The 25,025-nt window shown below is 38.9% G+C and overlaps 1 pseudogene; it reads right to left on the reverse strand.

The window, feature by feature from the left end:
• Positions 1-19,407: 19,407 nt before the first annotated feature.
• Positions 19,408-20,010, reverse strand: LOC118577906 (annotated as a pseudogene).
• Between the last annotated feature and the right edge of the window lie 5,015 nt (positions 20,011-25,025).

The raw sequence follows: 25,025 nt of genomic DNA on the forward strand, positions 1-25,025 counted from the left end.
TTGATAAAAGGTCTGTTACCAGTCACATAACACCTTATTATGCCTTTACATGCTATAATAGTGGAATGCAAAGAAAGCATGTTTGTCATCATTTTGAAGAGAATAGTTAAGCTTTTAGGTTATAATTTGATGGAAAGATACCAAAAAGTACTAGTTCATACCATTTAGGGAATAGCTATAGTTTGATACATATTATTGGTAGAAATTCCAATTATCTGATCCAATTCAGTCAATTATATTTGAGACTAAATTTTTATTTTTATTTTATTCCTCTTTTCAGAGTTGTATGAGCTATTTCTAGTTTTTGTTTAACATACAGAGAAAAATATCAAAAGAAAGCTCCTGTGAAATGGATTTAGTGTTGATTTACCCAAGTTACAAAAATAACACTTGATTCCTTCCTTCCTTCATTCAAGCACCTCCTCATTCAGCAATGTTGCCAAATTTAGAGATTAAGAATTATGACTAAAGAAGACATAAATTACATACCAACTCTAGGAACAGACAATGAAGAGAGTGAAGTTTAAGTTATCAATGTCCTTTTGAGTCTGAATCATTGACTTTCACTTATAGCATGAATTCTAATTGGTCTTAATAATAAAAACCCATAGTCAGATATAGATGTAAATGCTGAGAGATCAGAGAGACAAAGGAACAAGCCACAGCCACCTCCTACCTTGCTAACTCCTCAGCTGAAAAGAGGGCTGAGCTCCTATCTCCTCCCACCTTATATTCCTCTTTCTGCCCAGCTATTTCACTTGCTGTCTCCACCTCCCTAGTGCTGGGATTAAAGTCATGTGCCTTTCAAGTATTGGGATCAAAGGCATATAATCCCAAGTGCTTGGATTATAGGTGTATGTTACCACTGCCTGGCTTCTAAGGTTAACTAGTGGCTAGCTCCACAGTCTGATCTCCAGGCAAGCTTTATTTATTAAAGCACAAACAAAATGTCACCACAAGGACTATTATGTGGTGTGTAAGTTTACAACAAATATGTACACATGTGTGTTATAAACTTTCATAAGTTTGATAAAAGAAAAGTGTATGAAGAAGAAAGCAGTTGCTATAGAGTTGCTATACATTCAGTCTTGGAAGTCATTTAGAGCTCAGTGACATTATTAAGTATTCCTTCAATAAGTTATCTGATTGGTTTAATACTTATTTTACTCATCTGTTAATTGGATTAATGTCAATATATTATATTTTATGATAGAATAAATGGAACAACATATATTACTTTCTTTGTTTTTTGTTCATGGTCAACTCTCAAATGTTACATTTAATCAAAGAATATATCAATCAGACAGGAATTCGAGTTCTGAGTCCAGGTATCTGGCATCCCATTCATGTAATTCTCTTTACTTAGTTCTGAGACCTCTGTAGTGACAAATTAAACTAATCATTCGTTTCTCTATTCAGGGGAATACTGAAAATGAGCTCTTGCTAAAAATTTACTTATTTACCTCCATCCCCAATGTCTATTGAAAAGAGATACATTATGGTGACATATAGCTTATAGGAGGAAAAAGATGAAAAGTTGCATGACTTGCTATTTAGAAAATAATCCAACTGGCTGATAATGTGCCTCAGTAGTTAAAAGCCCTGGCTGGTCAACCAGAGGACCAAGGTTTGATTCTTAGCACTCATGCAGTGACTCACAACTGTCTATAACTACAGTTCAAGAGGCTCCAACTCTCTTTTCTGGACTCCACAGGCACCAGGCACAAGAAGTGGTGCCCAGATATACATGTAGAGAAAACATTCATACCTATGAAAAAGAAGGAAAGATAATAAAATTGAAAACAAACAAAAAAAGCCAAACAAATACTGCAACTTTAAAATCAAGAGAGACTAGTGATTATACTTCATGTAGTTAGAAAGTTCTCTTTAGGGCCTGTAAGATGGCTAAGGAGACAGAGCAGTTTGTACTCAGGTCTGAGTATGGAGCTGAGTATGAATTCTAAAGGTCCATTAGCCCCTGAGAGAATTTCCTAAGTGACAAAGGTGCCATAGTTCCTGTTTTGAAGCAGTGGAGAGAGGAGGTACTGGAGGCTGGATGACTTCATAAGGGGCCCTTTCTAAACAGTATCTGGTTAGCATGAGCCTAGGCAAGCAAAGCCTCAGGAGAGCTTGTTGTATAGGCTTTCTCTGCCCACAGGCTTCACTTTCTGTTCTTTAACTACAGCAGGATGCTGTAGCTATAGCATCCAAGTTTCCAAGAATTGGATTTTCTTCTAAAAAAATCTTGCTCATTACACTTTTCAATCATTCCTTGAAAGGAGTGTTCATGGATGCCTAGTGGCCTACTGGTTTTGTGGTCCTGGCCAGCACATTGTCTGCATTCCAGAATGCCTTTGTATCTTCTTCCAGTCAGTTGTGGTGAATGAAGAAGAACACACTTTAGAATACTTTTGCCTTGCTATAAAAACAAGGAATTTATAAACATGCCAGTATAAAAGAGGGCCTAGGGGATCATTACTGAAAGCATAAAAGACTAATTTCCTCTATAAAATGACAGCAATAAAAGCCTTGTAAATATGGGTCTCCACAGACTTTTCAAAATCACATCTTTTTTTTTTTTTTTAACTCTCAGTCTAGTAGAGTCTATTATATATTTAGCAGAGTAAATTACTAACTCGTTGTCTGTTCATATGCCTGACCCAAGGCAACATACACCAAAGCAAAGGATAGCAAAAGGAAAATGAATGGGAAGGAAAGAGAGAAAAGGGAAGAAGGAGGGACAAAAATAGGATAATGGGTTGATAAAGGATGCTTACTAACAGTGCAGGGAAGTCCAGAAGATGAGTGAGGGTGAAGTGTAGGCAACATGGTAACTTAATAAATTCTAATTATAAAGTAAAGTTCAAGGTTGGATATAAGCTCTAATTTTTAGATGTGGAGGACATTTCCTATTGAGAGTTTCAGAAAACATTTGTTTTTTCACTTTTCACTCATTTCTGCATGGTAAGCAGATTAACAAGCAGATCTAAGTTGTCAGAGATGTACGAAGGTTGCGACAGTGGTCCTTGGTGAGGAAGTGCTGTTCAGTGTCTGTACTGAGTAATGGGAGTGGGAAATGTGTTCTATGCTGGTGGATGATAAAGGAGGAGGAAGAGGCAATGTTTCTTCATTATCAGTAAGTGAATCTCTATTAGCAATAATGAAGGAGACAAGACACACACACACACACACACACACACACACACACACACGAGAGAGGAAAGAGAGAGAGAGAGAGAGAGAGAGAGAGAGAGAGAGAATAATCCAGAACATTTACCTATTGTTTAAAATACATGTAAGATCCATTAAAAAAAAAAAGTCAGATATCTTCTCATTGTAGAAGACTGACGTAAACGAAAGGGGATGCTTCTCAAATGGTTTCAAACACAAAGTGAGCTTTGTATGTCATTTATCTATAGCATACCAATTTGCTTATAAATAGTCTTTCTTTAAATTCACACTGAGAACAGAGTGCATTTTATAGTTATTTTGCTTATACTGAGATAGTTCCAATTTCCTCTATTATCTAGACTGCTTTTTGTCTTGTTTCTAGGTATCTCTATATTTTCTGAAGATACTTTTCTAGCCACCTTCATGTTGTCATCGCCTTGCAAAACTGATGTTTTCTCATTGTATACAGGATAATCTATTAGCTTCTTCCTTATATATACACATAATTTCCCTTCTTACCCATGCCAAAATCTTCCTTGGTCACCATGGTAGGAGGAATCTCTGAGAGCTTTAATCTAATGCTTGAGATGCTAGGAGGTAAGTGCTTCACAAGAGTAGTGACAGGTGTAATGGGTAGAAGATAGGGGAATCTGTTTGTGATATTGCACAAATTATATTTATATATAAATGAGAGATAGTGGAGAAGCTTGTTCAGAATCTTGGTGAACAGGATCCTGAGACTGTGTAGGATGCATTTAAAAATTAATGAATCAACTGCTTTTTCATGGGTTTGGTGCCCTTTAGGTTACCGAGCATTGAAACAATGGATAGCATATACCCCTTAACTTAAAGAATATAAAGTTGACTTCCTTCACTCCAGGTCTGGCAAAAGGATACAAAGGTCACACCCAAGAGGATGCATTTCCATTCAGCCATTTCTGGAAGATGAAGAGGCACCCAGTCCATTTAGTTCATTGCTACCTGTCCAATGATTACAGATACAGTCACAAGGAACCAACATCTCCTCTAATGAGCATACCGCCCCCCCCCCCTTACCGAGGGTCCAGACTGAAGCTGTGCTTGGCTCTTCTAAGACCCACTCCAGTTTTAGAAACTGGAGAAATTGCAGAGCAAATGTTGCCAATTTGTAGTTTCTGCGGGGCCTGGGTCTGCCTGTTGGACATTTGCCTCAGCCTCTCACCAAGATCTAATTATACCTCAAAGCCATGCTGACCTCCATGTTTCACCTTTTGCTGTGTGGAGGTGGTTATTCAGGGATAGGGACGCAGCCAGAACCAGAACCAGGGCCCTGGAGGTGCAAACGCTAACTATTCCTGGTTCTGAAATGAGCATAGGACTTTTTGAGGTAGCTCTGGTTGCTTTAATTTAGCCATGTGGTCAGGGCAGTACTGATGCCAGAATATTTGAATACCACCCCTAAAATAACTGCGTGTCTCCCACATTAAATCTTCCACATTAAAGTGACAACCCCCCCACCCCAAATAAAAGGGTTGGGGATTTAGCTCAGCGGTAGAGCACTTGCCTAGCAAGCGCAAGGCCCTGGGTTCTGTCCTCAGCTCCAGCAATATATATATAAAGTTACAAAGTTCTTTTAAATAAAAACAATTAAGAAGACCAAGTGCTGAATTAGCAGTGGTTGTCTGTAATGCTATCAGGAATGAGAATAATAGGGAATTAGAAAATGGAGCCAGAACTTATAGGATGTAAGAGAAAGTGGGATATGAAAGATGAGGAACAGCTAGAGGGAGAACCAAGTGGTGGAGACCTTGCCCAACATACACAATGTCCTCAGTTCAATCTCTAGAACAAAAAACAAAAACAAAACAAAAGCCTCGAAACCAAAACGACTAACAAAACAGCAGCATCACAAAAGATGAAGAAGGGAGGAAGTACCATATTCTAGATGGACAGTGGTAAGTAAGCTAAGTGTGAGAAGAAGTCTTGTAGATACTGGCCAGAAGGGCTCCTTCAGTGGAGCAAAGGGAACAATGTCAGTAAATCCACTTGGAGAAATATATAGTGCTTCTGTTTTCCAAGAATATTCAATGCAGCTTGTGTTGAAAAGTAAAACTTGTTAGGATGGAGATCACAGAGCCTGGTCTCCTGCTCTGAAGCAATCAGGAAGTTAGTTTGCTTGGCTCTTTATCTCTGAATGTATGTATTCTTTCCCTACAAAGTTCAGTCCTGTTTTCAGGGGTTTTAACCTCAGTTTACTGGCTCTGTGCCTCTGTTTCCCTTCTATTTTATAACCCAGCCTTGCTCATAATTGTTCCAGCTAATCTCCTTTAGATCTTAATACAGGCAGAGATAATGGGAATGAGTTCAATAAATGCTCTTCTCATTTGCTCAAAAGTAAGAGAGCCTTAGCTGCTTGCACTTGACTGGGAAAAATATTTTTCCTTAGTTGAGAAGAGGTACTCACCAATGGTACATTATTTTTCTGAGCAAATGAGAATGCATATATTCATTTGACTTCATACTTTATTATTTAGCCTTCATTTTTAACTTTTCACGGTGCTGTCATCTACTCCAAAGAACCTTCACTGGGCTGATTCTGGCACTGATTCAGATTACATTAGTGTAAATTTCGGGTTTCCATTGCCTGCTGTTTTCACAGTAACCTGCAGTTTTATTCTCAATGGTATCATTAGCACCTGCTTCCCTTGGGTGCTGATGGGTGACTACAGAAAGCCCCGAAGCCTATAATAATTTACACTGTTGACTCTCCCTGCAGCTAATTCATCTTTATGATCTGTCATATTCTTCATTTAATGCCTTAACCCTCTCACTGCTCTTACAGAGTTGTTCTGCCCAGAGTCAATTGATATTGAGCCTTTTAATAGGATTATAGAGTTAAGGAACCTGACAGATCATTTCATTAGTATACTTTTTTTTTTTCAATATGAGGAAAGTGAAGATAAAAAAGGTTAAATAATTTATGAAAACTCACACAGAACTCAGGCTAGACCTGGTTTTCCCAGTCCTCATTGAACATTAATTTTTTAATGTTAATTGTTTTTGAGAATACTATATATAATCACTCTGTCTATGCCACTCCCACTCTGTCCTCCCGCCAAACCCTCCTTCTTCCCTCCCAAATCAATCTTTTCTTTAATTATCATTGCTACATGTATGAGCAATCTACTGAGTCTATCTGGCATTGCTCATAGGTACATGTGTACTGGGTTGACCACTTAGCATTGGACACATACATACGAGTTCATACCTGGAGGAAACTAATTCTCCCTTTTTAGGTAACTATTGACAACCTGTAGCTCTTCATCTAGGGGTGGGACCATGTGGAATTCCTTGTGCATGTTAGCACGTCAGGTGGTGCTGCCATTATGCTGGATGAGGGTCCAAGGGATTCACTAGGCTGGGCCTGAGCACAGGATGTGTGGCTGGGCTAGGCAAGGGGGTTTGGGGTGACAGAAAAAAGCAAGGGTCCTGAGAACTCACCAGACTAAGCTGGTACACAGGATGAGCAAATGAAGCTAGTTGAGGGCATTCATTTTATTGTATTAATTATGGCTTAGGATCTATTAGGTACTCATGACTCAATGAACTTGTGGGTGTTTCGTCCCTTGTAATGAATGAATCTGCTTGTAGCCATGACAGTGAGGGACAGTTGGTTGAATGGTCCTGTCTGAATATAACTGGAGAAAGCTAAAATAAAGGGTTACAGAAATTTTTGTAGTGCAATATATATTCATCTTAAGTCTTACATGCATTAAATTTCCATAGAAGCTGGGTGGTGGTGGCGCATGCCTTTAATCCCAGCACTCGGGAGGCAGAGGCAGGCGGATCTCTGTGAGTTTGAGGCCAGCCAGGGCTACCAAGTGAGTTCCAGGAAAGACAAAAGCTACAGAGAAACCCTGTCTCAAAAAACAAAACAAAACACAATTTTCCATAGAATACATTTATTTCTTACTAAAGGATTAATTGACCATTCTTCAATATCTATCTTTTACTTCATGCATCTGTCAGTCATTTATCTTTCTAAGCATTGCTTTTGAGTATTTCTCAAAATCTTTCACCAGTTCCCTTTTCAAAATCTCTCGCATACAGTCTGCTCTTTAGATTTGAATATAGCTTCTCAACTGCTTTCCCTATATCCTATGTATCAGTTATTTTTTGTGGCCATGATAAGATACCATGACTAGAAGCAACTTAAGAAGGAAGAGATTATTTTGCCTTACTGTTCCAGATGGAGAGTTCCTAATGGTGAGGGAGGCATGACATCAAGAAGCTGGCTAATCACATCCCCTTTTTATGTTCGTGAAGAAGAAAGAGCCAACTGGAATTGAGGCAAGACTACGACGTCTCAAAACCTACCCCAGTGCTATGTCAACCACTAAGGTTTCAAATGCCACAAGTCCCATGACTTCCTTAAACAGAATCACCAACTTGGGACTAAGTTTTCAAGTATGTGAACCTGTGGAGCTGTTTCTTACTCAAATCGCTACATCCTTCATTTTCCTTTCCATAGTTCTGCCTTTTACATTCACTCTAGTTTAATGGTCAAACATAGTGGTTCTCAACCTGTGGGTTGACACAGATAGTGAGATTCATAGTAGCTGTAAAATTACAGTTATGAAGTAGCAACGAAAGTACTTTTATGGGGGTCACCACAACATGAAGAACTGTATTAAAGGGTCACCACATTAAGAAGGTTGAGAACAACTAGTCTAAAATCCACCCTATTCATAATCAGAACATCTTTTGGATGATTTTTTGCCTCCTCACTTGGAGATTATCTTCAACCTCGGCTAAAAATAAAATCAAAACTCTTTCAAGAAATGTGTTTGCATAGATGCATTCCAAGAAAGCAGTGCCTCAGTAGATCTTCAGTATTTAAATGATCATGCAATCACAAAATTCATCTACTATTACAGAAAAAGTTATACATTTAATTAAATTTAAATATCATTTTGATTGCACTAGGCTATAACATGGTCTGAATACCAAAGAAACTAAGAGTTGAAACACTGGTCTCTAGGCTAGAATTCTTCAATCACTAATCACCATACTTTTATCCTTTTAGGTTTCCTATGACTCCATCTTGCACATTTTTCTGTTGAAGGAAAAGCTTGAAATTTAGCTGTGATTGGAATAATCTGAATTCAACACAATGAGCAGTAAAAAACCAATGAGTGTAGTATTTTTGGATATAAGTAGAATGTTTAAAAATTATCATTATTTTAACTTAATTATGTAAAAACTAGGGACAAATGGTTTACTTGATTTATCTTGGATTAAATAGAACTTTTCAACAAGGTAGTGAAAATCTAATCCTTAATTTCTAAAATATAATACTTTTCCCCATAAACATCCAACTCTTACTTCTTTTTATAAAATGTTCCCTTTGTGAAAAAATAAATATATGCATGGTGGGTTCATAATTAATTATTCCTGCATCATTTTAGTATAAGAATTGTAATCCTATGAAGAAAGTAAAAGAGTTATTCAGTGAACAACCACAAACACTGTACTTAGTCTTACAAATCCCAGCTAGTTTTTACATATGCATTGATTAATCTTGTTTTTCCACGCCATTCAAAGCAAGATGGAGGTTCTAGCCACACACTTCTGCCATTGCTTAGAAGGCTTGTGAACACAATACATTGGTAAAACAATACTCATGAAAGTAAATCTAAGTTCCTTAGCCTACTTCTCATTGACCTCCAAGGAAGAGAGGACAGCACCCTTGGCAGGCAGGTTCTTCTTTTGTGCTCCTGCTTGGGCTTCGCCTTGACACCCCTTCTATATTATTACTTCAGCAAATGAAGCCACTCCAAGTTTCCTTGAAGAAAGCTGGTTAGTGCCTGTTTGTCTCGGTAGTATAACTTGCTTTTTTTGCTAGGGGTTCTCTACTTGCCTTCCAGCTACTATCTTATCCCTATGATCCCTTAAGGCCCACTTAAGGGGCTAGAATTAAAGACTAAAGAATTAAAACAAACAAACAAACAAACAAACAAACAAACAAAAAACCTTGTTGAATTCTATTGAATACAGTATGGTAAAAACTCCTTGTATTGCAAGTCAGAACACATGGAATAATACTTGTGATGATTAATCTTCATTGTCAGCTTGACAGGATTCACAATCAAATAGATCATAGACACGTTTTTTACGTGTGTGTGTGTGTGTGTGTGTGTGTGTGTGTGTGTAATTGTTTCCAGAGACACTTAATATATAGAAGATGATCCATTCTGAATGTAATTGCCCACAGAATTGGTTACTGGATTGAATAAAAGGGAGGTAGGTTGGTGTGGAGAAAGAAAGTTACATACCATCATTCTCTTCTCTCTGTTTCATGAATATAGATACCACGTGATCAGCTGTATCATGTTCTCTCTGCCATGCCTTCTAACCTTAATTAACTATATCCTTTCTTCTTATGTATTCATATGTGTGCATGCACATATGTGTATACTTATGCACATAAGGATGTATGATTGTATGGAGGACAGAAGTTAATATCTAGTGTCTTTTCTCAATTACTCTTTATATTACTTTTGAGTCAGATTTGCCTCACTCAATACAGAGCTTGATGATTGACTAGATTGGCTGGCCAGCAAGCCCTAAGGATTCTTCTACTTCCATTCCTTAGATTACAGGTCTGTGATATTGTGTTTGTTTTTCACATGTGTTCTGGAACTTCATTCATTTGCACAGCAAAGATTTTACCAACTAGACCATATCTCTATGTATCAATTTTTTAAATATAATTTTCTTTATACATTATATTCTGATTATGGTTTCTACTTCTCTAACTCCTCCAAGATTCTCTCCACACCTCCATCCACCCAAATACACACCCTTTATCGTCCTCTCTCATTAGAAAAAAAACCAAAAAATCAAGTGTCTAAAAAAATAAATAATGAAGGTAAGTAAAATAAAACCAAAACTGGAATAGGACAAACCAAACAAATGAATAGGAAAAAAAAAAACAAAAACAAAGAAGAAGCACAAGAAGCATGGACAGATGTAGATCACACATACTCACCCACAGAAGTCCTGTAAAAACACAATAATGGAAAAGAAAGATCTATGAGGTTAAAAACAAACAAACAAACAAACAAAAACAACCAAACAAATGAATAAATAATACCCAGACAGAACATTATGAGACAAAAAACCTTCCAAAATAACCTTGAGTTGCTTTTGTGTTGGTCTGCTATGTCTGGGCACAAAGCCTCTCCTGAAGTGTGATTTTTATACTCACTGAGACTCTGTTGGAGTAGTTGTTAATTGGAGATAGCTTCTAGCTTAGGGATGGGGACGTGTGTCTATCTCTCCTCTCAGTCCTGGGACCACACTTGGCTTAGACTTGTGATGTCCCTGTGCATGCAGCAAGAGTTTCTGTGAGTTCATATGTGCATTAATCCTGTTATATCTAGAAGGCTATGTGTTCTTGGTGTCTTCCATTCCCACTGGTTCTTATAATCTTTCCATTGCCTCCTCCAGAGAGTTCCCTGAGCCCTAAGGGGAGGGATTTGATAGAGACATTCTACTTAGGACTGAATTTTTTTTAAGGCTTCTCACTCTCCTCACATTGTCCAGCTGTAGATCTCCGTATTTGATTCCACCAAACTTAGGTATAGAACCAGATTTCCTCCTTCTGATGGACCCATTCAGCCCTCTCTTTCAGCCCATTCCTCTTCCTTTGTGTCACTCATGGGAACATATAAACACTCCCTACCCAAGGTCCTGGACTCAGTAAGTGATTTTCACTTTCCTTCATGTCCTCCATCACAGTAACTCCAGTTTCACCCCAACACTGTAGCAGAGTGCTTTCTGGTACCATTTCCACATTTTTCCTCTACTTCCTCCCATGTACAACTCAATGACAGTGAACCATTTACTAGAGCCCATGTGTATGCCCATTTCCAAGTCAATGAAGAGCAAAGATATACCTCCTAGTGTTGTTCAGAACTCCCTCTAGACCAGTAAGGACATTGCTTATCATCATCATCATCATCATCACCATCATTATCATCATCATTATCATCTGGAGCATTGATAGATGTGTGGGTTTCAGGACTAAATAGGTCACAATGCAGTCATTAGGGAATCTACCTCCTTTTATTTCCCATTCTTACAGGTAAACCAGGAGTTCTACACACACCATGGAGATAATACAGTATAATATCAAGAAAGAGAACATAAAAAATATTTTTCTTGGCTCCATTTTCAGCATCATCAAGGATGTCATTCCTCATTTATTTATTTATTTATTTATTTAGCATCACTGGCAATCATTGCTTCATATGCTCATTTCTGAAAAAGTCATTAGCAGACAGAAGGTTTAGGCTACCATAATAGATGTGGTCTGCTTAGGATTTACCTCTATGGATTAGTATGAGGCTAGTCCCTGACTTAAAACCCATGCACATGATAGCTAGGTAAATGAGAGAAGGAGAAAAAAAGGTCACAAATGTTAAAGAGGTGTGGAGGCCCAAATTACTCAGGGTCAGAGAAACTGAGCTTGCTTTACCCAGCTAGGGTGCATAAGGGGATGATTTGACCATGGGCATGGTTAACAGGTGTTTGGAAGGGTCTATACTTGGCTATACAGTATGCTTTAATCTGGAAAGGGGGAGGTCTTTTGCCCCACTCATTGGCATTGCTATATAAAAGGCCCTTTTGAATAAAGTTCTGGGCCATTGGGTATTGACCCAGGGTCCTCCCAAGGCTATCCTGCATTTCTGTCTTTCTTCATGTCTACTAGATCTGTCTTTCTACCTGATATTTTCTTATCCCTCTCTCGTCAAGAGTACCCTGCGTTAAGTGGGGGCAGGTCCTCCACAAAGAGGCAACTGATAAGATCTGTTAAACTCCTTTCAAAGTTAGTTAACCTACTTGAGGGAAATTATTTGGGAGGTATGTCCAAAGTAAAGATGGTAGTTAAAAATCCCTGTATACATTCCTCTCTTCATAAGAATTTTGATTAATACTCCTTCCATTATTAAATTTCCTTTGGAAATCCAACTTACTTATATATTATGTATATTTTTTTCAGTGTGAGAAATTGAACCTAGGGCCACCCACAGTCTAGACAAATGCACTTTCTCAGCTATATTCTTATCAACTACATTCTATTTTCATTTTATTTTCTTCAAACATTTCTCTTTTAGGTTACTTCCCAAGCCTTCTCTGAGAACTAATTTTTGTCTCTCTTGTATTTCTGTACCATGTTTGCTATCTTTTAAGATTGCATTCCTTCTGCAGAACTGTTTCTGAAATCTTTTCAAAAGGGAGTCTATGCAGGCATTTTCCCCCACTAGATAGTTAACAGAGATCTGAGGGTGTGCACTATCATTTTACGTTCTCGATTGCCTTCCCAGTGTGTTAGACACAGCAGGTTATTAACACATACATACATATCCTTGAAGATAGTGTCTTGTTTGCATGACAATGTGAAGATATTGTGGGATGTAGCTTCTTTATTTTCTTCTGACTTAACTGTCGAAACCACAATAGTGGTTCTTTTTCTTTTAGATGTTTCATCAAATTTACTTTTTTTCTAATCATCCTAAAACCTTTATTTGTATTATAAAAAGAAGTCTCTGTAGACAAAATTCTAAACAGTGTTAGTAAATAAGAAACACAGAGCCAAATACAGAGGTAATTGCCAAAGAGATCAAAGAGCTATGACTACCTTATCTTACCACCTTGCTATTGCTTCCCCAGAGAGAGCTTCTTCCTATGTGATTTGTGTTTTTAATTGTCTTTCTGTTCTGCTTTCTCATTGGCTCTAAGGCAGCCATATGACTTCCTCATCACTGCTTGTCTATAGAGACCTCCATGTCTCTATGGTTGGTATTGGGATTAAAGAAAGGCTCAAGTCACCACACTTGACTGTGTCCTTGACCACACAGTGACTCTGCATGCCATGTTATTGGATTAAAGGCTTGTGCTACCACCGTCCCAGACTTCTGCTTATGGCTCGATATGTGATCTCTGATCTCCAGGTAAATTTTATTTATTAACATACAAATAAAATCACATTTCAGCACAATTAAACTATCACCACAAGTCTCAGATTTTCTTTGGCCTAAAGGGGAATTATCAACATTTGTCCCTTTTTAATGGAGAGTTTCCACTAGATACATCCACAGCTTTCTATTCCTGTGTGACAGTTCCTTCTAGAATGTCTCTACCCCCAGTTTCTGATAAAGCTTCCCTTGACATGGACATTCTTTCACTTTGGATGCCACATTTTCCCTGTTTTATTTTTCATTACAGATTGGCTTTTCATTTGCATAGTGCAAATGATTGGCTCCTTCAGAAATACTGTATAGTATATATCATACTCTGGTGGACTATGAGCCTGAACAGCCATGGAAAACTCACTTCAGTTTTCAAGGCTGTATAGATAACAGAAAAGACTGGCAAATGCCAGTGAAAGCATTTGCCTTGGTATCTTTTCTTCAGAATCCCATAGGCAGTGCTTTGAAAACACTTGACATGAATGTTTTTTGTAACTGAAGAATTGGTATGTTATATACTGAAAGAATGTCACTAGGGGATCAGAAGGAGACTTTGAACCAATACATATTTTGACTGTGACAGTTAATCAGTGACTAATGTGTCTGAAATGGAGAAGAGAAAGTTATTCACGGTGTGGTTTCATTCTGTTGGCTGGCCTGCCTTATAGTTCATATGAGAAAGGAGACAAAGTGATTAGAAGAAAAGGAAGAGATAAGAAGAGGGAGATATATTCTCTATAATAATCAAGGAAGAAATGCTGTAAATAATTGCCAAGTCTAAAGGTTAATTGAGAACTTCAGTTCATGAAACTGCAAAGTATCTTATATTTTTGAGCTATATTTGTGAAATAGCTTTGTAGACAGAAAGATACTTTAGATGCATATGTATAGTGTGCATGTGTGTGTGTGTGTGTGTGTGTGTGTGTGTGTGTGTGTGTGTTTGTGTGTGTTTGTGTGTGTGTCTGTGTGTATGTGTGCTTCCATTTATGTGGATGCATGTCTATCATGTCTATGAGTGAGTGCTCCTGTATGTGAGCTGGTGTATTTACCTATGTGTAGGCCTGAAGTTGACATCAAGTGTCTTCTCTGATCACATGCCATCTTGATTATTGAGGCAGTATCTCTACAGTGAACCCAGAGTTCTCCAATTCTACTAGTCTGTTAAGGAGATCTCTGTCTCTGTCATTCAAGAATTGGAGTTAAAGATTCCTGCTATTCCTATTAGAATTTTCCTTTTACTTGAGTGGCAATATTATTATCCACTGAGTCATCTATTTTAAGCACCGGATAATCTCACATTTTATCTTAGAGACACCATATACTACTGTTACTCCCTCCACCCCTTTTACAAATAAACAACTTCTCCAGCTCACAGTATCAAGCACATAATAAATGTTCAGTAAAATTTCTTGGATGAAATATTGTGTCTAGTATAATGTGATTTTGTAGTGAACTGTGTCTTTTGATGCAGTTATTATTATCTTCTGAATAATCAATCCAGTTCAGGATCTTTTCAGTAATTCATAAGCCTGTCCACAGAATGACCTGGATGATGGAGGAGAGCCAATGAATCATGTCTATACTTTCCTGCTGAAAAATTTCATAAAGTCTGTGCTTGCTTAATTAAGAATGTTTCACCCACACAGAAAGGTACCGCTTATTGGATAAAATGACTCTAATAATTCAAGTTTATGTAAAATATTACAGGTTTGAGTTCTATTGTAGTTTCTGTTGTATCTGATTTTAAAGCTTCCTGTGAATTAGTCCTTTTTCTCTCTATAAAAGACTCACCAAATTTTTTGACTCCACGCACATTCCATACACACTCCAAAACACTTCTCTCTTAGCTTTATGTCCCTCTTTATTTCACAACTCAGAGAGTCCAGTGAGTGTTGCTTCTTATGTTCGTGAGACAGTCAGTAGAGCATTTGTAATTGACTGATGGCCATACTTCCAAAGAGAAATGATTCATCTCCACCTCCACCCCCCACCCCCACCATTGAGTGTTTGTAACTCCTCAGGTAGAACTAGGGCCTCAGAAGAACTTATATATCCATGTTGGAATTTTAACTGGCTTGATATTGTGTAATGTTGTGCATGTAAGCAAAGCTTCTGTGTGCCCATATATGCAATAATTATCTTGTGTCCAGAAGATAGCAGTGTTTCATAGCACTCCTCCCATCCTGTGGCTCTTATATTCTTTTGGTTCCTTCTCCTGAAATGTTCTTTAAGTCTAGGGGGTGATGATTTGATATAGGTGTCCCATGTGTTGCTATAGTAAAATACTATCAATGGGTAACTTGTAAATAACAGAAATGTATTGCTTACAATTATTGGGGCTGGGAAGTCCAAGATCAAGACACTAGCAGATTTTGTGTCTTGTGAGGGACTGTTCCTTACAGGCTGTAGCTTCTTAGTGTCCTTACATGGTCAAAAATGTGAACAAGTTTTCTTGATTATGTTTTATTAAGAAATTAACCCCACTAATGTGGGTTCATGGCCCAATCACCTTCTAAATGTTCTGCCTCTAATTACTATTGCCTCGGTGTTAAGGTTTCAACATATTAATTTCAGAGCTTTATTAATTAAGAGCTGTATATAAATGTATATGAAAACATTCAGGCCCATAATAGGCATGAGTGGCAGTGGAGACATAGCTTAGTGGTGTTAGCTATGTATCCTGAAGAACTTTTTATAGGGAACTCTACTTATGTGAATACAGCATCTAAGTTTATGCCACAGAAAGAATCTCCAGAGGGGTCAATATGAAGTTGGAGTTAAAATTTTACTATATTTTAAATCATGGATGGACAGACACACACACACACACACACACACACACACACACACACACACCAGATATACACTTAAGAACCACTCAGTCTTCTCAAGACAAAGTCTCATGGAAGTGTCTTAATGACAGCTTTATTCGTGATAGCTGAGCACTTGCAGTCACTTATTCTCAACACTTTGACCAGTAATGAATCTCTCCATTAACTACGGCTTCTCTGGCCAAGATGAAAAGAAGCAGAGACCTATGAGTATAAACATAAATTTTATGAGGCAATTTTATAGCATGACCATTTAGAAAAACAATGGTAGGTTTCCCTTGGAGCTATAACCTCACCAGCCATGAGCTTTTGAGCAGGTTTCCAATAGCCGATGAGTTTGCTCTTGTGGAGCAGGCCTCAAATCAAATCAGAAAGCTCCTAGCTGCCACAAGAACCGCCATGCCATAATTTCACCACTGGGTGCATCTTGCCTGTCAGGTCAATAATGTAGTAGGCAGTGTTCAGTGAGAGATAAGATCTCCAGCAGCCTACATAGCACCTTTTAGCACTAGAAAAGCTAGGTAACATAAAATAGTTTCCTGGCTCGCTCAAGATTGATTTCTGTTGTATTTTGCAAACCTAATGTGTAGTGTCTTCAGCAAAAGGGTCTTGTTATCCAGTTATGATCAACAGAAGCAATGCCAACACTCTGTGTTGTGTACAGTGCTGTTGGGGCCTCCATGACTAGTGAGTGACTCATTGCCTAAGACAAAAATTTTCACTTCATAATGCATGTGTCCTGGAAGCAGCAGTGTATTGAAAGTTGAAACTCATTTTTATTCTGAAATTATTTGAAGTCAGCTTACAAATTACCAGATATCTATATTATCTCTCCATATATCTTTGGTTTTTGTTCACTTATCTCCCAACTTTTCTACTCCTCCACCCCTCACTCCCATTCCCACCTACATTTAACTCCTGGTATTTATGCCCTCTGTTTTTCATATCACATGCATTCCACCATTCCCCCGATTATATTTTAACTTAGCTCGCAGGATCATAGATTTCCGTATACCTATTTTTATCTAAATATAGGAAGCAAATTTATTAGGTGCTTTATGAGGTGCTTTGTAAAGATTTATAGGCTGATAAAATATAAGTCAAAAAAAGACAACAGAATTCTTATTATACATAAGTCACAAGGAGGTCAAGACTACAATTTTGATTATAAATGCCATTTATAATATTGTTCATGAGATTTTATCAGACAATGCATTACATAGTTGTTGTCAGGTGGTTTGCACATTTTTGGCAAGAGACTTAAACCATATTCTCAGGTGAGACATTCTTTTTGCTTCCCAGCTCCTTTACATTGCCTCTCTTTTTCTGTTCTGCCTCAATGACATCCAGCTAGAGAATAACTGACTTTTGATACTGCTCCTACTTCTCAAATCAGTGTGGCCTTTGAGGACTGCTACAAACCACAGCAAATCATATTACTTCAACAGGGAAGTTCCCACCAAATAGCTGCAGTACAGATTGGAGCTAGGGTGGTGGTAAGGTTCAGTCTCACGCTTCTACGACTCACAAATTCCATAGATACGTTGCAAAGATCATCCCCTTCTTACCAGCACCCCATTAGCCATTCTTGGAGATGTTCAGAGAGTTTTTTGCCAATAGTTTATGTCAGAAGTTGTAACATGTTAATCTTATGGCTATTTATCTTCACTCCAAACAGTGATTCTTTGATTAACCAAATCACTGGAGTCAATGGGTGATTCCTTACTCATTTCTTCCTGACTATCATCGTCCACAAAAGTCTAGAGACAATGATCTTAAAAAGAAAGGCGTAAGGATTAAATGTTGTTTTCATCCATGCTTTTGTCATCAGACAAAATGGGCCTCAGCTGCTGAAAGTCAGAAGCTGGTGATGTGGTTGCCGTTTCACTTCACCTAAGTTCTATTAGCTTAGTCTTCAAGTCAGGTTCTGAGGGTAGACCACAAGCTTCCTCAGCTTTTGTATCTTTGCACATACCATCTTTCAGATCTTCATGTGCCAAGGTCTAACCTCAAAGTGGAGGAGTGGAGGAGGAAATCATGGAGATTTTGAAGTGTGGAGGAAGGAAAACAAAAGGTCCGTTCAATATGAACGAAAATGAAGAATGCCCCTTTAATTGTGACTGAGTCACTGTATTGAGTGGGAGGAAGTGAATTCTACTCTTAGTTTAGATTTCATTTGCTGTGCTAAATCATCATTGTCAAAAGCAGTTCAGAATTTAACGGGTTTATTTGCTTAAACTTCCATATCACTGCCCATCACGGAAGAAGTCAGGGTTGGAACTCAAACAGGACAGGAATGTGGAGGCAGAAGTTGATGCAGAGGACCTGGTTTGAGTGCTGCTTAACTTACTCCTTATGGCTTTCCCAGACTACTTGCTTTTAGTACTCAGGACCAGCAGCCCAGGGGTAGCACCACCTGCAATGAACAGGACCCTCCAGCATCAGTCATCAATCAAGAAAATGCATGGGCTTGGCTAGAGTCCAATCCAGGGAAAACACTTTCTCAATTGAGGTTCCCTTCTCTCAGATAACTCCAGCTTGTTCAAGTTGACATAACTTAGCCAGTACACAGTGAGAATGAATGGTAAGAAGACTCAACAGCAAGATGATAGCCCACTTCCTCCTTCATTCCTCTCATGCATTTTAGAAGACTACACTGCCTTGGCAATTAGTTTCATTAAGAAGAGCTGGCACCTCCTGAATTGTGGATCTGTGATCAGGCACTGTCTATTTAGCTGCCTGTTTTACTGGAAGTTGTTTGAAGTGAAGAAAGCTTGGTTTTAAAAGCTTATCCTTGACAAGCATGATAAAATATTTAATTAATGTAAGACCTTTTGTTAATAAGGAAAAATATGACCTGTAGTGCATTGGATGAAGCTATCTGGAATGTACTAAAAGCTGAACATTCTTGCTTAGAGATTGCTTATTATTGTCCTGCTAAAGCTGGGAGAAAATAATCACCATGAGGAGATACCTAAGACATCCAGTGGGAGGCAGTGCAAAATAAAATCTATAATGCACTCTTCGTGGAAGGCATATTTTTTCTTAAGCATAAGCAAACTTCACCTTAAGATTAGGCCTATATCTTGTGGTTTCCTGACAGCGGCTTTGTATTAAATTCTTCTTTACCAGTTCCCACTATACTACTCAAAAGGAGAGGTTCATTTTAGCATCTGTGGTAAGAGTAAATGTATAGCAAATTTTATGTTATGCAATTTGCAGATTTGAGGACATATGCTCCAAAGTGGCTTCTCAATCCAGTGCAAAATTCTTTCATTAGAGATTTATTCCTTTGAAATTAATGATGATTACTTAAAATACCTGGAAGGACAAAACACCTGTTAAGGCCTAAATTTTTTCCCAACAAATTTGTTTATAATTTTCCTCCTTTATGGAAAATTTATTGCAATACTCCAACAGCGCATTACATTTCTTTCAACATCTTGCTCTTCTGCTTCCTTTGCCAGTTTTGCTTATATGCCAAAGAGCCGGGCATTGGGTCATGAGAAGACCGGCAAAAGCCATGAAGTTCTTCTCCTCGTCTGTGGTGACTCTGGATTTCTCCTTTGCTGTAAACATTCTGGATGGCCATCACAGTCCTGTTAGCTGGGTGGCCAGTTTAAGCTCTTCAATAGAACTGTCTCTCTTCTTTGGAGCAGGAGGCTTCGGGGGGGGGGGGGGGGATTATGAACTTGGAGATGTACTCCTCAGGCGCTGCGCATTGGCCTGTAGTGATTCAGTGGGTTTATTGTGCTTCATTGGGTCCACAGAGTGTGAGCTACTTTTTTTGTGGATACAAGCTACCCTGAATTCTCACAGGCTGAAGCGCCTGCCAGATTGGACCTCGGTGTGGTATCTCCGGGCAAGGGGCAATGCGGCACCTCCGCCTGCCATGCCTTGTATCTGTGGGTCTTGTCTGACAGCTGATTGGACCAAGTGTCCACTCGCTGCTGCAAATTCTTAGGAAAGTGGGGTTTCAGGATCACACCATTTCATCTGGGCCTGTTGGCTTCCTCCTGTGTGGGAGAACGGTGGAGTGGAAAGGGCGTTTGTAATGTTTTCAATTGTAGTAGAATTACAACTCTTTTTGGCCCCCATTTTCTCCTTCCAGCCCCTCTCATATTCACCCTTCTCAAGTGGTAGCTTCTTTTTCTCTATTGCTGTCACACACACACTCACACCCCACACATGAGGTGTGTGTGTGTGTATGCACAATATATAATTAGGTCAGCTGAGTCTGATTTTCTTGTGTATATGGTTTCAGGGCTGACCATGCTGTATTGCACAGCCAATAAATGGACTCATCTCTTGAAGGGGCTAATTCTCTTTCTCCCCATATTCATTTGTTGCCTTCATTTCTTTGTCTAGGGATGGGAGCCTGTGAACTTTTCCCCTTCCCATACTAATATGATCATTGATCTTGATGTGTCATGATTTTTAAAAAAGGCATGAAGTTGAGAGGGGACATATAAAGCCTATGGGAGGAATTAGAAGAGGGAAATGGAGATGAATATGATCAAACTTCATTGCATACAAATATGAACTTCTGAAGAATAAAGAAAGTTGTAATTTCAAAAGGGAAAAGTGTGTGTGTGTGTGTGTGTGTGTGTGTGTGTGTGTGTGTGTTATGTGTGTTGGACAGGAAAGAAGAACTTGTTAAAAAGAAACTAGATTGAGGACCAAAAAGTAACAAAGAAGAAGTAGAAATTTAAAAAAGAATAGAGAATCTGAAGAGAACTCTCAGATGGAGGACAAGTCTATGGCTAGCCATTCCACAGGTAAACACTTCATCTTCATGCCCCTTTTTTAAAACAAAGATACTTCAAGATCTTCGACAACTGAGTACTAAAATATGTGTAACCCCCAAAGTGTCTAATAAATATTTAGCATTCGAGTGTCTGTAGGTGGCACTCTTGGCTCGGATCAGAAATCTTCTTGGAGGAAATGGAACTTGCTTGGAAAATCTATAGGTGGAGGCTGAGTTTGGCTAGCTGTAGCCACAGAATTAACTCACTATCTCTTATAATGCCAAAGGGATCTCCTTAGCCTAACTCCCCCAACCCACTGCTCATCTTTCAGAGATTCCCTCACAAGTTGCATATATCCAGCATTTGTGTGCCATTGTGGTTTGACCCTACTCTGTACTGGTCCAAACTTCCCCAAGGTAGGACACACAAATATTGCTAATTATTATTATCACAACAAATGATAGCGTTCTGTACTGCCATATTAGTTTTTCAAGGAGTTAAAATAGCCAAGACAAAAATACCTTGGCCACAATTTCCTATTTCTAGAGAAAATAATTGAAAACCAAAGTTGCTGGGAATCCATACTCTTAAACTACTAAAGATTCACTGGAGCTTTTCCCTACTAGGGTTTATATTTTCAGCAGTAAACAAACCAGCCATGCTGTCATCTAGCATCCATGCATCCATGCTTCCATGCATCTCTCCATCCATCCATCCATCCATCCATCCATCCATCCATCCATCCATCCAGCAAACAGGCAAACAGCATCAAGAAACCCGAGAAAGAGGGAGGAGGTCCTAATGGTTCTTTCAGGTGCATTTGTAGTGTAAACAGAAACCAGGAAAGCTAAAAATGTCCTGACCAGGATTAGGGTACCTTGACAACATGTGGGATGAAGGCCTCTTTATTGTCAGGGTGGTTACAGCACTGAACTCTACTTGAGAATTTTTACCCTCTGCCTAGACCAGACTGCCCTTATAGGTGAGAACAGACTTGTAGTTTTATAGTGACAAACACCATCATGACAAATCCAAATCAAAAACAAAAATGCTTAATAAAAAATAAAACCAAAATAAAATGGCCTGTAGTTTAGTGTGAGGTGATAGCTGTGATGGTGCCTTCCACCCCCCTGTCCCTCTGGGCACAGAACATCAGAAGAGTACCTAGAGATGGCTACAAGTTCCAAATTAATAGTGGCCCAGACCAAATCTAGAAAGGGTCTGAATGCTGAATTAAAGTTCAAATAGGAAAAAAGAAGCCCCAATATTCTACTCTTTGGATTTATTTGTTTTTGTTCATGTAACTAACATTTTCCCAGACTGAAAATGTCAGAATCTCCTGTATCCTTCACTGTCCATCCATCAGTTATCACTTCATTCCTAACAAGCTTCCTTAAGCTATTCTCTCTCTCTCTCCCTCTCTCCCTCCCCCATCTCTCACTTCCCTCTCTCTCTCCCCCTCGGTCACACACACACACACACACACACACACACACACACACACACACATACACTCCTGTCCATCATCTTCTTGTTTTTATTAATGGCACTCTCATTCTGGGCTGATTCACAATATACTGCCTATTTCAGTCTTCTCTTCCAGTTCCTGCCACATGCAGACTCCTTTTTCAAACAAAGAGTTTTCTCCTTCCAAAGTGTGCAAGGCTCTAAACTGTCTACAGATTTGAATGTAGATAAAAGGAACACAAGGGCTGTGAGGTTGACTCATATTTGGTACTTTAGATTCCTCTTCTTTAAAGATGGTGTTCTGCCTGTGGCTTGCCTGCACCTCCAAGAGCCACTTCTCTGTACACATGAAAAGTTTTTTGCCTTAAGTACCCATGTCTGCTTGCCTGAGGGCATTCTCTAGTTGCAGAAGCATGTCTGCTTAAAGTGTTTTTGTGTTAGTGCTCAGGAAAAAGTAACTCGTAACCAAAGATGTTGTTAAATTTTCTTTTACTCTAGTCCCATGTTGGGTGACAAAATGTTGTCTTTGCTCTTTGACTCTTTACTTTTTGGCTCTTTTTGGATTGCCTGCCACACAGCTCCCAAATAATTCTTAATTATAAATGCCTGACCTTAGTTTGGCTAGTTTCTTGTCAGTTTTTCTTAACTTTAAATTATCCCATCTACCTTTTGCCTCTGGGCTTTTATCTTTCTCTATTCCTGTATATCTTTTCTTTCCTTCTTGCTCCATGTCTGACTGTGTGGCTGGGTGGCTAGGTAGCTGGCCCCTGAAGTCCTCCTCTATCTTCTATCATTCTTTGCTCTTTTATTTATTTCTTAGATTTCTCCTTATTCTATGTGTTCACCAGTCCCACCTATCCTTTCTCCTGCCCCCTGTTGCCATTCCACTCTTTATTACACCATCAGGTGTTTTAGACAGGCAAAGAAACACAGCTTCACAGAGTTAAACAAATACAACTTAAACAAAAGTAGCACACCTTAAAATAATATGATGCAATACAAAGACAGATGGGAGCTGATAGATAATGACCCCACTTTCCTTGCGACAGCAAGTCTGAATTGTATTTTCAATCTCTCAGTAGGTGTCTGGTGGGAATATGTCTTATTTGCCCAAAGTGACAACCCACTCATTAATTCACTCCTTATTAGCTTTCCCTCCACTTCTCCAGATGAATTTATTACTGACTCTCCCAAGTTTCTTGAACTCCTCATATTAGCTACACACATCTAAGTTTTTAGAGGTCTGGTTTTCAGGGGTACTTACACTTCACAATATAATTCTATCTTATCTCAATAACTGTATATTATCCTTTGAACAAATCCTGTTCCTGTGCTTTTCAATTTATTTCTTTTGACCAGAACACTTTCCTTCTGTGAACTAAAACTCCATTCACATTGGAAAACTTCATGATTCTTACTTCTTCTTTCAAGATGTAATCTTCCCTTGTTTGGTAATTCTGATGTATTTGTTAGACTAGACTCATTAGGAGAATGTTATCTATCTTTGCATACATTTTAACATCATGTACAAGCAAATGTTCAATAAATAAATGCTGACTTACAGGTAAGTGAGTTATTGTGGACAGGAATATTTCATAAACCATATATCCAGATACTCATTTTCTGTTGTACTGGAAGATGAATGTTTTAAATTCTCAGGAATCAATATGCAATGCAATTCAATATACAGTCATTATTCAATAGGTTTAAGGATTCTGATCATTCACTCAGTGAATATACTCTGAAGTTCGAGAAGTACAGAAGTTTGTTTTAATTTTACTATTATCCTATTATTATCTTGAGTCTTAGAACAAAGTAGTTGTAGCACTACCTAAATATTTGCCATTCATTCTATATGGCTAGATAAAAAATGTATTCTTAGAAGGACTGAGCAGGTGGAAATGGACAGTCTTATCCACCCAGAGCCATTTGCCCTAGGCCGGGAGAAGAACCTTGAGCACCAGATGGTCGGGTGATTTTTTTTAAAGATTTATTTATTTATTATGTACATAGAGGAGAGGGTGCCAAATCTCATTACAGAAGGTTGTGAGCCACCATGTGGGTGCTGGGAATTGAACTCAGGATCTCTAGTAGAGCAGTCGGTGCTCTTAACCTCTGAGTCATCTCTCTAGCCCCCAGATTGGGTGATATTATAGCAAGAGAGTAAATGGTGGGGTGCAGGAGAGAAAGGCAGAATGGTTCATGTCTTATGGAAAGTGGTGGGGGCAGTGAGCAACAGGGTGATGTGGGGGCCTGCTTACCACCCAAGGCCATGGTGACATCCAATCCTGGGCTGCTACCAAGTGCCATGTCTGCATCCAAGGAATTGCTGTAGCCATGTCTGTGTTGGTGTCCATGGACTCCTGTTACCACTGAAGAGAGAGGATGCACAGGGTCTAGGCTGCCAGATGAGGCCACATTGATGCCCAAGGGCCATGCCACAGCACAGACTATCCCAATCTGAGTGGCTTGAGCTACCCCTGGGGCCATGAAAATATCCAGGCTTCAGCTATAACCAAGGGCCATGTCTGGATCTGTGGCCCTACTGCAGTCAAGACAAAAGGGTAGTTACTGTGCCTGTTACCATGGAATTTTGTATATAAGCCAGAGGTCTGGGCCCCTCCCTGGTCCTATGTTAGTGTCTGAGTGCCATCCTGCAGGCTGGTTCATGGTCTTACTGCAATCTGCATCTGTGTTGATGTCCATGCCTTGAATCACCACCAAAGGACACACAGATGCACCTGTAGCCATGTTGGGGACTGAGGGTTGTAACAGGGGCCATGTCCATCTGT

Source organism: Onychomys torridus, chromosome 2, assembly GCF_903995425.1.
Source record: "Onychomys torridus chromosome 2, mOncTor1.1, whole genome shotgun sequence".
Taxonomy (NCBI): domain Eukaryota; kingdom Metazoa; phylum Chordata; class Mammalia; order Rodentia; family Cricetidae; genus Onychomys; species Onychomys torridus.